Consider the following 12,409-nt stretch of genomic DNA (forward strand, 5'->3'; position numbering starts at 1 on the left):
TTTGGTGCCTGACCTGGATCTCACCCTATAGACCAGGCTGGTCTCAAACAGATCCTCCTGGTTCTGCCTCCCAAGAGCTGGGATTAAAGGCATGTGTCACCACCACCTGGTTTATTATTATTATTTTTTAGAAATGATTGTATTAAGTGTATTATGTAAGTCCTCAAGGTGGAGTTCTCTAATGTTTCCTTGATTCATAAATAGGTCTTTAAATGATTTCCCATAGATCTTATATATTGTCATCAGACATTCTTATTATCTTATTTTTGTCCATATCTCTGTGTAGTTGAAGTTTCCTCTGGTCCTGCTCAGCCCCATGGACCCTGTAGCCACTAATAAAATAATCACTCAGAAGCTTATATTAATTAAAACTGTTCAGCCATTAGCTCAGGCCTACCACTGACTAGCTCTTACATTTAAACTTAGCCCATTTCTGTTAATCTATATGTTGCCACATGTTCCGTGGCTTTACCTGTGTGCTGTTACATGGTGCTCCCTGGACAGTGGGCTGGCATCTATTTATTCAGCTTTCTACTTCCCAGAATTCTCTTTGTCTGCTTATCCCGCCTATACTTCCTGCCTGGCTACTGGCCAATCAGCTTTTTATTTATCAACCAATCAGAGGAACACCTTCACAGCATACAGAACATCCCACAGCAACTCCCTTTTCTATCTAATCAAAAAGGAAGAGCTTAACTTTAACATAGTAAAATTACATATAACAAAACAGTTATCAAGGAAGAATTACAGTTACAATATCTAGTCTATTTGTACTTGGCAAAATTAAAGAAAATATTCTATCTATCCTATATTTGTGAGTCTGAAGTCTCATATCTAACTTATCTTTTATCATATCTAAGGAAAATTATAACTATCTAGTCTTCAACTACATCAAAGACCCCCAAAAGGATATAATGTTACCTAAGTAAATAGGAAATTTATTGCAAGCAACTTCCAAAAATCTAGGATGACAGAGACAGCTGCCTGCCTGGACAGTTACCCAAAGTTCTTCTGTAATATTGGGGCATCCATCTTCAGCCCACAGGCCTAGAGTCTCTCATTCACTTCTTCCTGTGTGTCCTGTAGAATGTCTAGCAGTTTCTTCTGCAAAGCACGAACCTGAAGGACCATCTCATCTTGCAAAGTTCAGTGGTCACCTTCCTATAGGTTCTGCATGTCCAATTTATACAACATTTTGTCAAGAAGTCCAGGCAAGAACAGCCTCTTACCAGAATGGCTGTTTTTGCCAAGAAGATAAACTCCATATGGAGTGTCTTCAATGCCCATCTTTCTCTTTGAAGTAAATCAGTGCTGCCAGTAAGAGATGTGTCTCATTGTCCAGAAAGTCCAAGTTTTAAAACATTTTAAATGCCATATTCTGTAGGTCTTTGAAGTGATTGAAGATTACCTACCTATCTGAAATATATCTATATATACCTAGAAAACTTAACATGACTATAATTTTGACTATCACAGAAGACTAATTATTAATCTATATTTCTTAATTATCCACTACAATTTCAAATGAGCTGCACAAACATAATACCTTACATGAGAGTAGAAATACACATACAGTATAACAAAATTAACTTTAAATTTGTATCAATAAACTAAGATCTATACCAATGTAAAACATTTTAAACAAGTTGTTGTTCTTTAAAAGTAGGTTCAATAATCTTCCCTTTTATCCTATCATATCTATACTATACATTTCTATATCATATTCCTCCTCCTCCTTTTTTTGATAGCATGCAAAGTAAGTTCTAGTACCATGGACAATAGTCAATAGAGGTGAAGACTATAGTTAGACATCATCTCAACGTTTCCTCATTTAGTGATTTTATATATATATATATATGTATATATATACATATATATATGTATATATCCATGACTATATGCTATATTTCCCTTTGTATAGGGATTTCTTTCCTGCCCAATAGTCTGTTAGTCTGTACACAACCTCTGTGGTTATATTGATTGCAGTATGCCTATCAAAGCCTTAAAAGCAAACATCCACATATAAGAGAAATCACATCATATGTTTGGGTCTGGGTTACCTCACTCAATATGATTTTGTCCTAGATTCATCCATTTAGCTGTGAATTTCCTGATTTCAAGCTTTTATTTTTGTTTTTGTTTTTGTAATCAGCTAAATCATACTCCATTTTGTAAATGTGCCACATTTTTATTGACCATTCATCTGCTTATAGACATCTAGGCTCTTTTTAATTACTGAGTATTCTGAGTAGATCAACAATACACATGGATGAGCAAGTGTATAAAAGACTTGTGTACATGACCAAGACTGATATAGCTGGATCTTGGAGTAAAGTTATTCCTAGCTTCCCTGGAACCACTACATTGATTTCCACAGTGTCTGTGTGAGTTGGCATTCTTACCAGCACAATGTAAGTGGTCCCCTTTCCCATCTTGTCACCACTAACTTTCATTTGTTTTACTGATCTCATCTATTCTGACTGATGGAAGATGAACTCTCAAGACAGTTTTCATGAGGTCCCAATTATGGTTAGTCTTAGTGTCTACATTTGGTTTAGAAAGTCTTATCCTGTGCCAATGAGTTCAAGACTATCCTCCACTTTCTCTTCTATCATAATCAGCTGTATATTTAAAATTTCTGGCAAGTGTCAAAAAGTGGGTTCTGAAAAGTACGTTCAAGTAATATTACATAGACTGAATGAGTTATACTTAAGAATATGTGTGTGTGTATAAATAATGAAAAAAGAGAACATCAATTTGAAGTACAATGGGGAGGACTATATGGGTGCGTTTGGAGGAAGGAAAGGGAGAAATGTATTTATGTTATCGTCTTAAAATAACAAAAAGAGTAATCTCTCTCTCTCTGTATCTGTGTGTGTGTGTGTGTAACATAAACCATTTATTTTAAATATTATTACTGAAATGTATTAGTGGTGTATATTTTCATAAACTATGTGAAAATAAAATATTTTAATTAGGAAGTGTGACAAAGTAGACACCTTGCTGAATTATAAACCATGTTGCTGTGAGATTTGATAATTTATTCATCAGTGACTCCAAATAGAACAGATGACATTTAGATACTCAAAAACTACATTTGTTGGTAAAATGTTGGTAAGACTACCCATATACTTAAGAAAATTATTATTGTACAAAGAAAGAAGCAAAAGTCAGAAAAAGCAAGGGTGGGGGAATGGATGTTAAAAGCATTAGAATGGAAACAAAAATTTAAAATTCACAAGTTGTAAGAGCTGAGGTGAAGTTAGAGCTTAGGTAAGGAGGAAGTAAGGTACAGTCAACCTCAGATCTGAAGGAGAGAAGACCAGTAGGGAGTTACACTAGCCTACTCAACAATATAACCCAAAACAGAGAGCACTGAGCAGTGCTGGAAAGGACATTAAAATTCAAAAGGTTAGAATGCTAAATCAACATCAAGGTGAAACTCAGAACAAAGGTTCAGGAGTATTCAAAGATGGTACCCAGAAGCAGCCACAGAAATTCTGAGGGATATTTACTACAAATGCCAAACACAACACAGCAAGTTTTCTCGTTTGTCCAGGTTGGGAAGCCAGCAAAGGGCAGACATCAAGGGCTAGACTGTGAACTATCTGGTGGCAAAGCTACAGAGCGTGAACTTTATCTGGGAGCCTGTGGGGAACTCTGGGTGGATTTTTAGCTGGGGTGTGACATGATTAGTTTGTATTTTATAAAGGTCATTCCAACAGCTGTGGAAAGCATGTTGCTGAGAATGGCAATGGACTTGCTTGGGAAACAAAGTTTACACATGTGTAGTGTAATTAAATTAAATTTTTTTTTTCAACGAAGAAAAGAATGGTTAACAATTAAAATCAATATAAACTTGCAATTGCCAAAAGCACAAAAAGTTATGTTATAGAACCAGAATCAATAGTAATGTTAATGTAAGCATTTGCTTTTCATACTTAAAATTTGTAAAGCACATAGTAACTTCATTTCCTGTATAAATTCTACTGTGATTTACAAGCCATTTGTAAGCTGTATATAATACTAATAATAGCCTGGCAGTGATGGTACATGCCCTTAGTCTCAGCACTGGAGAGGAAGAGGCAGGCAGAGGTCTGTGAGTTCGAGGCCAGCCTGGGCTACAGAGTGAGTTTTAGGGCAGGCTCCAAAGCTACATAGAGAACCCCTGTCTCGAGGAAACCTAATAAATAAATAAATAAATAAATAAATAAATAAATAAATAAATAAAACTAATATTAAGAAAAGTGTTGTAAATTCTTGAAATTGCAATATGCACATACCTCCAACGTATTCTTAAATAATAAAATGTCAAAAACTCTAGAGCCTCCTTTTATAAACATTTCTGTCTTCAAACTTACATCCTTTTCATTTTTACCTAATTTGACGTTCTTGAGCTGGCAGCTAAATTTTATACTATCAATGAAATAGTTCCTAATATTTTTCAAATACATAATATTTTATTTGCCCCTGTGTAAACTACTACTTGCTGCTCAAAAGCCCTTACATTACACATATATTTAAATATTTTAACCACAGTTCTCAGTCACAGTGCTTAACAACAAAGGCAATAATAGAGTTGGGTGACAAAAAAGAAAAGTCTTTAGTTTTGGTTCCTAAAGCCAACAGATTAAATTTTTCTAGAGGAGAAACAAGAGTCCTTTTTGTTTATAATATATTTCAGCTAGTATTCTGCTATATTTCTATATATTTCAAACATTTGAGAAAATGTAAAATAATGCTTACCACTCAGCCATAAACGTACATAACCCATATTGGGCTATTTTACAAATAAATAAATAAACAAACAAATACAAATACAGGTTTTAATATAATGCTATTTTGCATTTTTTTTTCTGTGTGTTAGTAAAAATAAATAAAATCCGTTCACATCGTAACAATGACCCAGTTTATTGTTAGGTTTGTCCAATCTGTTTTCAAAATAAATCTAAAGAAGCACATTAAGATGGAGGAGTCTAAACTACAAAGGTCTGTGTTTTGTTCTGTTTTTAAATGTGTAATCATTTGAACTCTTCTTTTTGCCTTCATCCAACTATTAGGCGACTCTTGGAACCAGGTAATAAGATGATTGAAGGTTGGGAACAAAGCTTAGAATGGGATAAGTGCTGCTCTCCCCTGTGCGGTCAACACCTGAATGTAATAGAAACCTGAAACAAACAGTGAGTCCTTAACGGGATCTGGGGTCCATGTGGCTACAGATTGTTGTTTTTATTGCCTCAGACCAAACACGTGCGCGCGCGCGCACACACACACACACACACACACACACACACACACAGACAGACAGAGAGACAGAGACAGAGAGAGACACAGAGGGAGACACAGAGAGAGAGAGAGGTGGGGGAAGGAACAGAATTTCTCACTCAAATTTTGTTTTTTTTTATGAATTTGGCATTCATAAGCTTTATTTACTCTTCAACAGAAAACTAGAACTAATAGAAACAATCATATTTGAAAATATATTTGAGCAGTTCTGCTTTCTTCCTCCAAGAAAAGCTTTTAATAAATTATTCCATTCAGAGATGAGAATGAAGCTAGGGGAGTAAAACAATTTAAATTCAATGAAAAGCTTCAAGTATCTTCTCCAATGTTACTTGATACTTTCTGTTTAACATCAACATGATTTGTAGCTAATATTCTTGTAATGTAATGGTTAAAAGGATAATAAAAATGCAATGACTTAAAAATAAAGATATGCCACTTTAAACTTTCAGTTAAATTGAAGTGTATTAATAATAAAGTAACATAACACTAATCTATTTACTCTTAGATAAGAATTTGAAACAAGTATATAATATTCTTTTTTCCCTTTTTTTTCTGTTTTTTGAGACAGGGTTTCTCTGTGTAGTTTTGGTGCCTTTCCTGGAGCTCGCTCTGTAGACCAGGCTGGCCTCAAACTCAGAGAGATCCGCCTGCCTCTGTCTCCCGAGTGCTGGGATTAAAGGCATGCACCACCACTGCCCGGCATGTATAGTATTCTAATTGATAATTTGAATGGAACAATTAGGGAACTTTATCAAATCACTTAAATGGAAAGTAACAAACTTTATATCAAATTTGAGGCACCAAACACATCTGCTAAAAGTCTTAGCTGGGGACCATCTTGTGAGTTCCTGGGGCTTTCCCTAGCTGCAGATTTCTCCCCTGAATGTGGCTTTATGTGTTTGTGGGTCTCCTGGCAATGAGACCAGGACTTTTCCTGGGTACACAAACTGGCTTTTTAGAGCCCATTCCTTATGGTGTGATGCCTTAATCAGCCTTGATGCAGGGGAGAGTGGCTCTATCCTGCTCCAACTTGGTGTGCTAGCCTGTGCTGACTACCCAAAGGAGGCCTTACCCTCTATGAGGAGAGGATGGGGGTGGGATGGAGGCAGGTGGGGGAGCAGGAGAAGAAGAGGGAGGGGGAACAGGGACTGGCTTGTAAAAGGAAAGAAAAAAAATAAATAAAAAATTATATAAAAAAATTGAGGCACCAGTATAGAATATGGTGACATTTTCTTCTAGAGAGGGCGTCATGATATTAAAAAGGTTGACTATGTAATGATTCTTTCTTTTCATCGGATTCTGTTATTTTTGTAAGTAAGAGATATGGAAGCCTGTTTTTTTGTTTTTTTTTTGTTTTTTTTTTTTTGGTTTTTCAAGGCAGGGTTTCTCTGTGTAGCTTTGCGCCTTTCGTGGAACTTGCTTTGTAGACCAGGCTGGCCTCGAACTCACAGAGATCTGCCTGCCTCTGCCTCCCGAGTGCTGGGATTAAAGGCATGCGCTACCACCGCCCGGCAGGAAGCCTTCTTATTGTTTCAAATTATCTAGTTACAAATTACCAGGCTGCCATAGGAACCCAATTTTGCACACAGTTCCTCTTGTGTCTTGGCAGACAATGGGGTCTTTAATGACAGAGGCGAGGACTTCCAGACTTGTCACATTTCGTGATATTAGTGTGTAGTGATGCTTGCTTGCTTAGTGAAATGAACATGCCAAAACCTAGAAATGAGCAAGGATGGTGTTACCAGCAATAACTTAAGTGTAAGAATCAGGAGGCATTGGGGGATGAAGGCAATATGTTTTCCTAAATTGGTAGACTTCTCAGGCCTGTTACATATACCATGACTAAATTAGACCCTACCTCAGGTTCTTCTACTTTTAAGTCTTTATGGTTTGATTAGTATTTTGTAGTCCATTTACTTTTAGAACAATCACTCATATATTTGTGTTTAAGTAGGCCTTTTCAGTGTCTTGTTTTATTCCTCTTGTAATTTCCCCTTTTATTACCTTTATTTTCATTAGTGACCTTTACTCTGCTCTTTTCTTAACCTATCTATGGATTATTGAAATTCTTTTCCATTGTTTTTTTGATTTACATATTAGCAGGCTTTTCTTCTCCCCCTCCTCTTATTTTTACAGAATCTTATCTGTTTTCTGATGATACCTAGCTCAAAACACATTTCTTAACACTTAGGTGACCTTGTTTTAAGGAGTATTTTCAGATTCACAAGTGATCCCTTTCTAGAGATAGCCCTGGCTGACTCCCTCCCCATTCTCTCTGCCCCCCTCTTCTGTGTCTTTTGACAGACATTGTACAAATGAGTTTCCTCATTAAATTGTCTTTCTTGTGAATTTTGATCATATTCACCCCCAATATACCTTGATTGTAGCCCATGCTTCTCTCTCAATCCACTTTCTTTGATGAAATAATTTTATTCTTGTTTGTTTTATTTCAAAATTTAATTCCGAATGTCAAAGAAAACAAGCACCATTTATGTATTTTGATTTAAATGATGATCTTTAGTTTCATCTATTTTTCTGAAAAAAGTGCAATTTCATTCTTCGTCATTTTATATAAAATTTCACTATTTATGTATATATGTTCATGTACATACATACACACAGTGAAATTTTATATAGAGTAAATTTATATATATGGTAAAATATATATGACTGTGTACGTATGTGTGTGTGTTTCCATTTACCTCTTGTGCACCTAGGCTTGTTATGTATCTTAGCTGTTGTGAACCATGCTACTGAAGTTTTCACTGATCTTTGCCAACTTAGTCTTCAAGGGCAGAATGTATGCCATAGGCTGGGTCAACACTTATCATTTAGTTGTAGGATAAAATTCGCATCAAAGTCACAAAAATCCCTAACTCTCAGCTACTCATATGGCTGGTGCATTCAAGTTGCTATCTCTACACCCAACTATGTGGTAATGAGAAGAAAGACTCAAGCTCACAGAAACAAAGAGCGTTAGGAGATAGGTTAGGGCCATAGCTGGGGACCTCTTTGCTATTTTACTTATATACTCTATATCTAAGGAGAAATGAGGACCCTAAGGTCTGCTGAGCAAAGAGTACTTTCCCAGTTACTTCCCGTAGGAAGGTTGCTCTGCTCGATTACTTTCCATGTTGTGTGGGTCACTAGGGAGTCTTCTCCCACTTGGCCTATCTGAGCTGTCTTTTTTTTTCAGGTCTATCTACTTCAGAAAGCATCAGATCATCAACAGTCTTAGCTGTTTCTGGAAGATAAGAAGATGCAAGGTCTCTACTGCTGTGTTGGTCTTCAGTCTTCATTTTTCATGTTGCAGAGTTCTACTTTTATGATTTCTGTTATTCTCAAAGTCTCTAAGTTGTGCTTATTTTGAAGGGGCACAGAGACTCAAGTCATTGTACATATTCAATGTCTGTTCAAAAGTGGAAGTCTGATTATAATGATGCAGGATAATGTTGTTTAAGATTTGTTTTGGGGCTGGAGAGACAGCTTAACATCTAAGAGCATTCACTGCTCTAACAGAAGACCAGTGTTTGTTTGGGTCCCAATAACAAAAGAAGTTAGCTCACAACCACCTGTAGTTCCATTCCAAGGAATGTGGCACATCTATCCACAATGGGCAGCCATGCTCAAGTGTACATACCCACACATACATTCACGTATTCACATTATTAAAATAAAATACTTTTAAAAGATTTATGTTTATTATTCTTAAGTATGTATAATGTGTGTGGAAGGGTATATGCATGTGAATTCAGGTAACCACAGAATTAAGAAGGCATCATATCCCCTAGAACTGACAATACAGGTAGTCAGGAACTGCCTTGTAACTGTGCTGTGGCTTAAACTTGAGTCCTGTGGAAAAACAGCACCCTCTTTTAATGCTAGAACTACTACCAAAAAAATTACCAAATAATTTTTAAAATAAAAATTAATAGGAGTTCCTTTCACTAGAAATAGATATTCTCTTTTTATAGTGTAAACACTAAACAAAGATCTGGAGAGAAGGGGAGTGCATAGAACGTGGAAGGAGCAGAGTGAGGTAAACTATACTCGGGATATATTGAATGAGAAAAGAATGTATTTTCATCCCAGCTGGATCAACAAGAGAGAGGGAGAACAAGGAATAGGAGACCATGGTAAATGAAGACCACATGAGAATAGGAAGAAACAAAGTGCTAGAGAGGCCCACAGAAATCCACAAAGATGCCCCCACAACAGACTGCTGGCAATGGTCGAGAGACAGCCCAAACTGACCTACTCTGGTGATGGGATGTCCAAACACCCTAATTGTCATGCTAGAAACCCCATCCAATGACTGAGGGAACTGTATGCAGAGATCCATGGCTAGGCCCCGGGTGGAGCTCCGGGAGTCCAATTAGCGAGAAAGAGGAGGGTTTATATGAGCGAGAATTGTTGAGACCAAGGTTGGTTAAAGCACAGGGACAAATAGCCAAACGAATGGAAACACATGAACTATGAACCAATGGCTGAGGGGTCACCAACTGGATCAGGCCCTCTGAATGGGTGAGACAGTTGATGGGCTTGATCTGTTTGGGAGGCATCCAGGCAGTGGGACCGGGTCCTGTGCTCATTGCATGAGTTGGCTGTTAGAAACCTGGGGCCTATGCAGGATCGCTTGGCTTGGCCTGGTAGGAGGGCCTGGACCTGCCTGGACTGAGTCTACCAGGTTGATCTTAGTCCTCGGTGGAGGCTTTGCCCTGGAGGAGGTGGGAATGGGGGTGGGCTGGGGGGGGGGGGAGGTGAGGGAGGCGGGAGGGGGGAGAACAAGGGAATCCGTGGCTGATATGTAGAACTGAATTGTATTGCAAAGTAAAAAAAGTATATTAAATTCAAAAAAATATAAAACAAAAATTGATATCGTCCTGATTTCCCGTCTCTCTCTCTCTTTTTCTCTTTCTCTCTGTCTCTCCCTCCCTCCCTCCCTCCCTCCCTCCTTCCCTCCCTCCTTCCCTCCCTCCCTCCTCCCCCTCTCTATATTTCTGTGAATCTGATTTTTCTTATTTTGAAATAGCTGATTCCTATGTAGCCCAGGCTGACCTTGAACTTAGAAAATTTCCAGTTTTGCCATCTTATACTTTGACCTCCTTAGGAAAAGATCATTTTTTTTTCATGCATGACTTGGTCTCTTTTTACACAAAAATTTACAAACTGCTTTATAAAACGGATATCTATCTTTTCATCATGGGACCCAAGAAAAGTGAGTGAATGCTCAGGCTAAGCAAATCCACATAAACAGTGCATACAACATTCATTTCAATAGTAAGTTAAAATGTAAAATTTTGTCAGTTTCAATTTCGCATGAAGTCCTCAGGTTCTTCCTGGTCCATCTCTGGAGCTTTCCCAAATACACAATTATTTATTGTCATTAGTAATAATAATAATGTTAATAATAATAATTATTGTTATAGATAGAATCATCTGCATTATCTCATTTTAGTGAGAATAGAAAATTAACTTTTGCTGAATATTGTAGAAATGGTAGTTTGTCGATTGATAATCCACAGCCTCCTTAACTGAAGGACAGCATCGGAGTAATGAGGACAGCAGACAGAATGGAAGGATGTCTGCCTCTGTTTTTAAGGACTTAAGTGTCTCAGAGCTGTTGTTTTGTTGCTGTTGCTGTTGTCGTTGTTGTTGTTGTTATTGTTTTATCCTCTGATGTTGCTTCCTTATTTTTTGCAAGTAAATTTATTATCAGGTCAAATGACAAACATTATTATCAATCCTCAACTAAGTTGGGACTTCTTAAATATCTGAAAATTAAGAGAGTAAGTAAGCTAAGACCTTATTTAGCTCCTGCACCCAATGTTCCCAGTGTCAGTAACAGGCAGTTGTGCCGTTTAGATATCAAATAAGTGATGGAAGAAAATTCATCCAGATTTCTTTGAATAGTTGTCTCCTTATGTCCGTGAAATTCAGAGGGAGGCATGGACTCATGGAAGTATCTGTAGGCAATTTTGGTAAATTAGACAGTAAAGAACTTTCTTTCCAGTCAGCTCAGGAATAACATAAATACTGACCTGCCTGAAATAGTGCGTAGAATGCCTCTGCCAATGGGATGGTCAAGGTAACCTTGGACTCTACTACAGCTCAATACTTTCTGGCTCTCAAGCAGAACAGAAGATGAGGCAGAGCTCAGACTAAAGAACGCTGAGCCAACCATTCCGGGAGGCTTACCCTGAAATCTCTCTGGAGAAACACCACCTGTCCAAGGCTGATCAGTGCTGGAAGCTAATTATATTTCTGAATTCCTTGTTCATCATCGGCATTTGACAATTTCCTAAAAGTCAAGGCAAGGACTTTTGTTAAAGTCTTTTACATATGCTGCTACTTACACAAATTAGTTTGAATTAATATTTTTGCTATCACCCCCAGTTCATATGCTAATATTCATGTTGACTTTATTATATTTCTTCATTTTCATAGGTTGTTGAAGTACTTCCCTGGAGTCAATATTTCTATAGCATTCCCTAGTTTCTTTGGCTCCCTCAGAGTTATGAGCCATAAGATTTTAAGCCAGTACACTGGGGTTGCAGTTTACTGGAAAGCAGTCTGAGATTGTTCATCCTGCCAGCTAGCTTATTCAAGGCCAGCTGGCAGATGAGATATGTGGACAGATGCATCTTATAAATGGGCATCTGTGGAAAGGCAGCATTCCAGGCCTTTCAGGATGGCATGGAATCAAAAAGCAATGCTTCTTCAATGATAGGAAGTGCAATCTAACCAATGATGTGATACCCAGTTGGCTGAGAAAGACAGAATATACCAAAGTCTGACATATTAAGGGTGTTATAAAACTGCACTCTCTCAACTACATGAATTTAACAGGAAATTCCTTGATAAATGATTTTTGCTCTTTTCTTGATGAAAATTATCAAAGCAATTATCAGTTACAGAAAAAAATTTTATTGTACTAATTCATATCACATACATTTATATGTGGTGTTTTCATGTGCACATGTTAACATGCACAGATGATGCATATGGATGGATAGAGAAAATGAGGAAGGATGGAAAATTTTCTAAAAGCATGTAGAAAAATCAGATCAAATCCTTAACTTCTAATCGTGTTTGGCTATAACAGGTGGAGTGGAAATAGAGA

This window comes from Peromyscus eremicus, chromosome 2, assembly GCF_949786415.1.
Source record: "Peromyscus eremicus chromosome 2, PerEre_H2_v1, whole genome shotgun sequence".
Taxonomy (NCBI): domain Eukaryota; kingdom Metazoa; phylum Chordata; class Mammalia; order Rodentia; family Cricetidae; genus Peromyscus; species Peromyscus eremicus.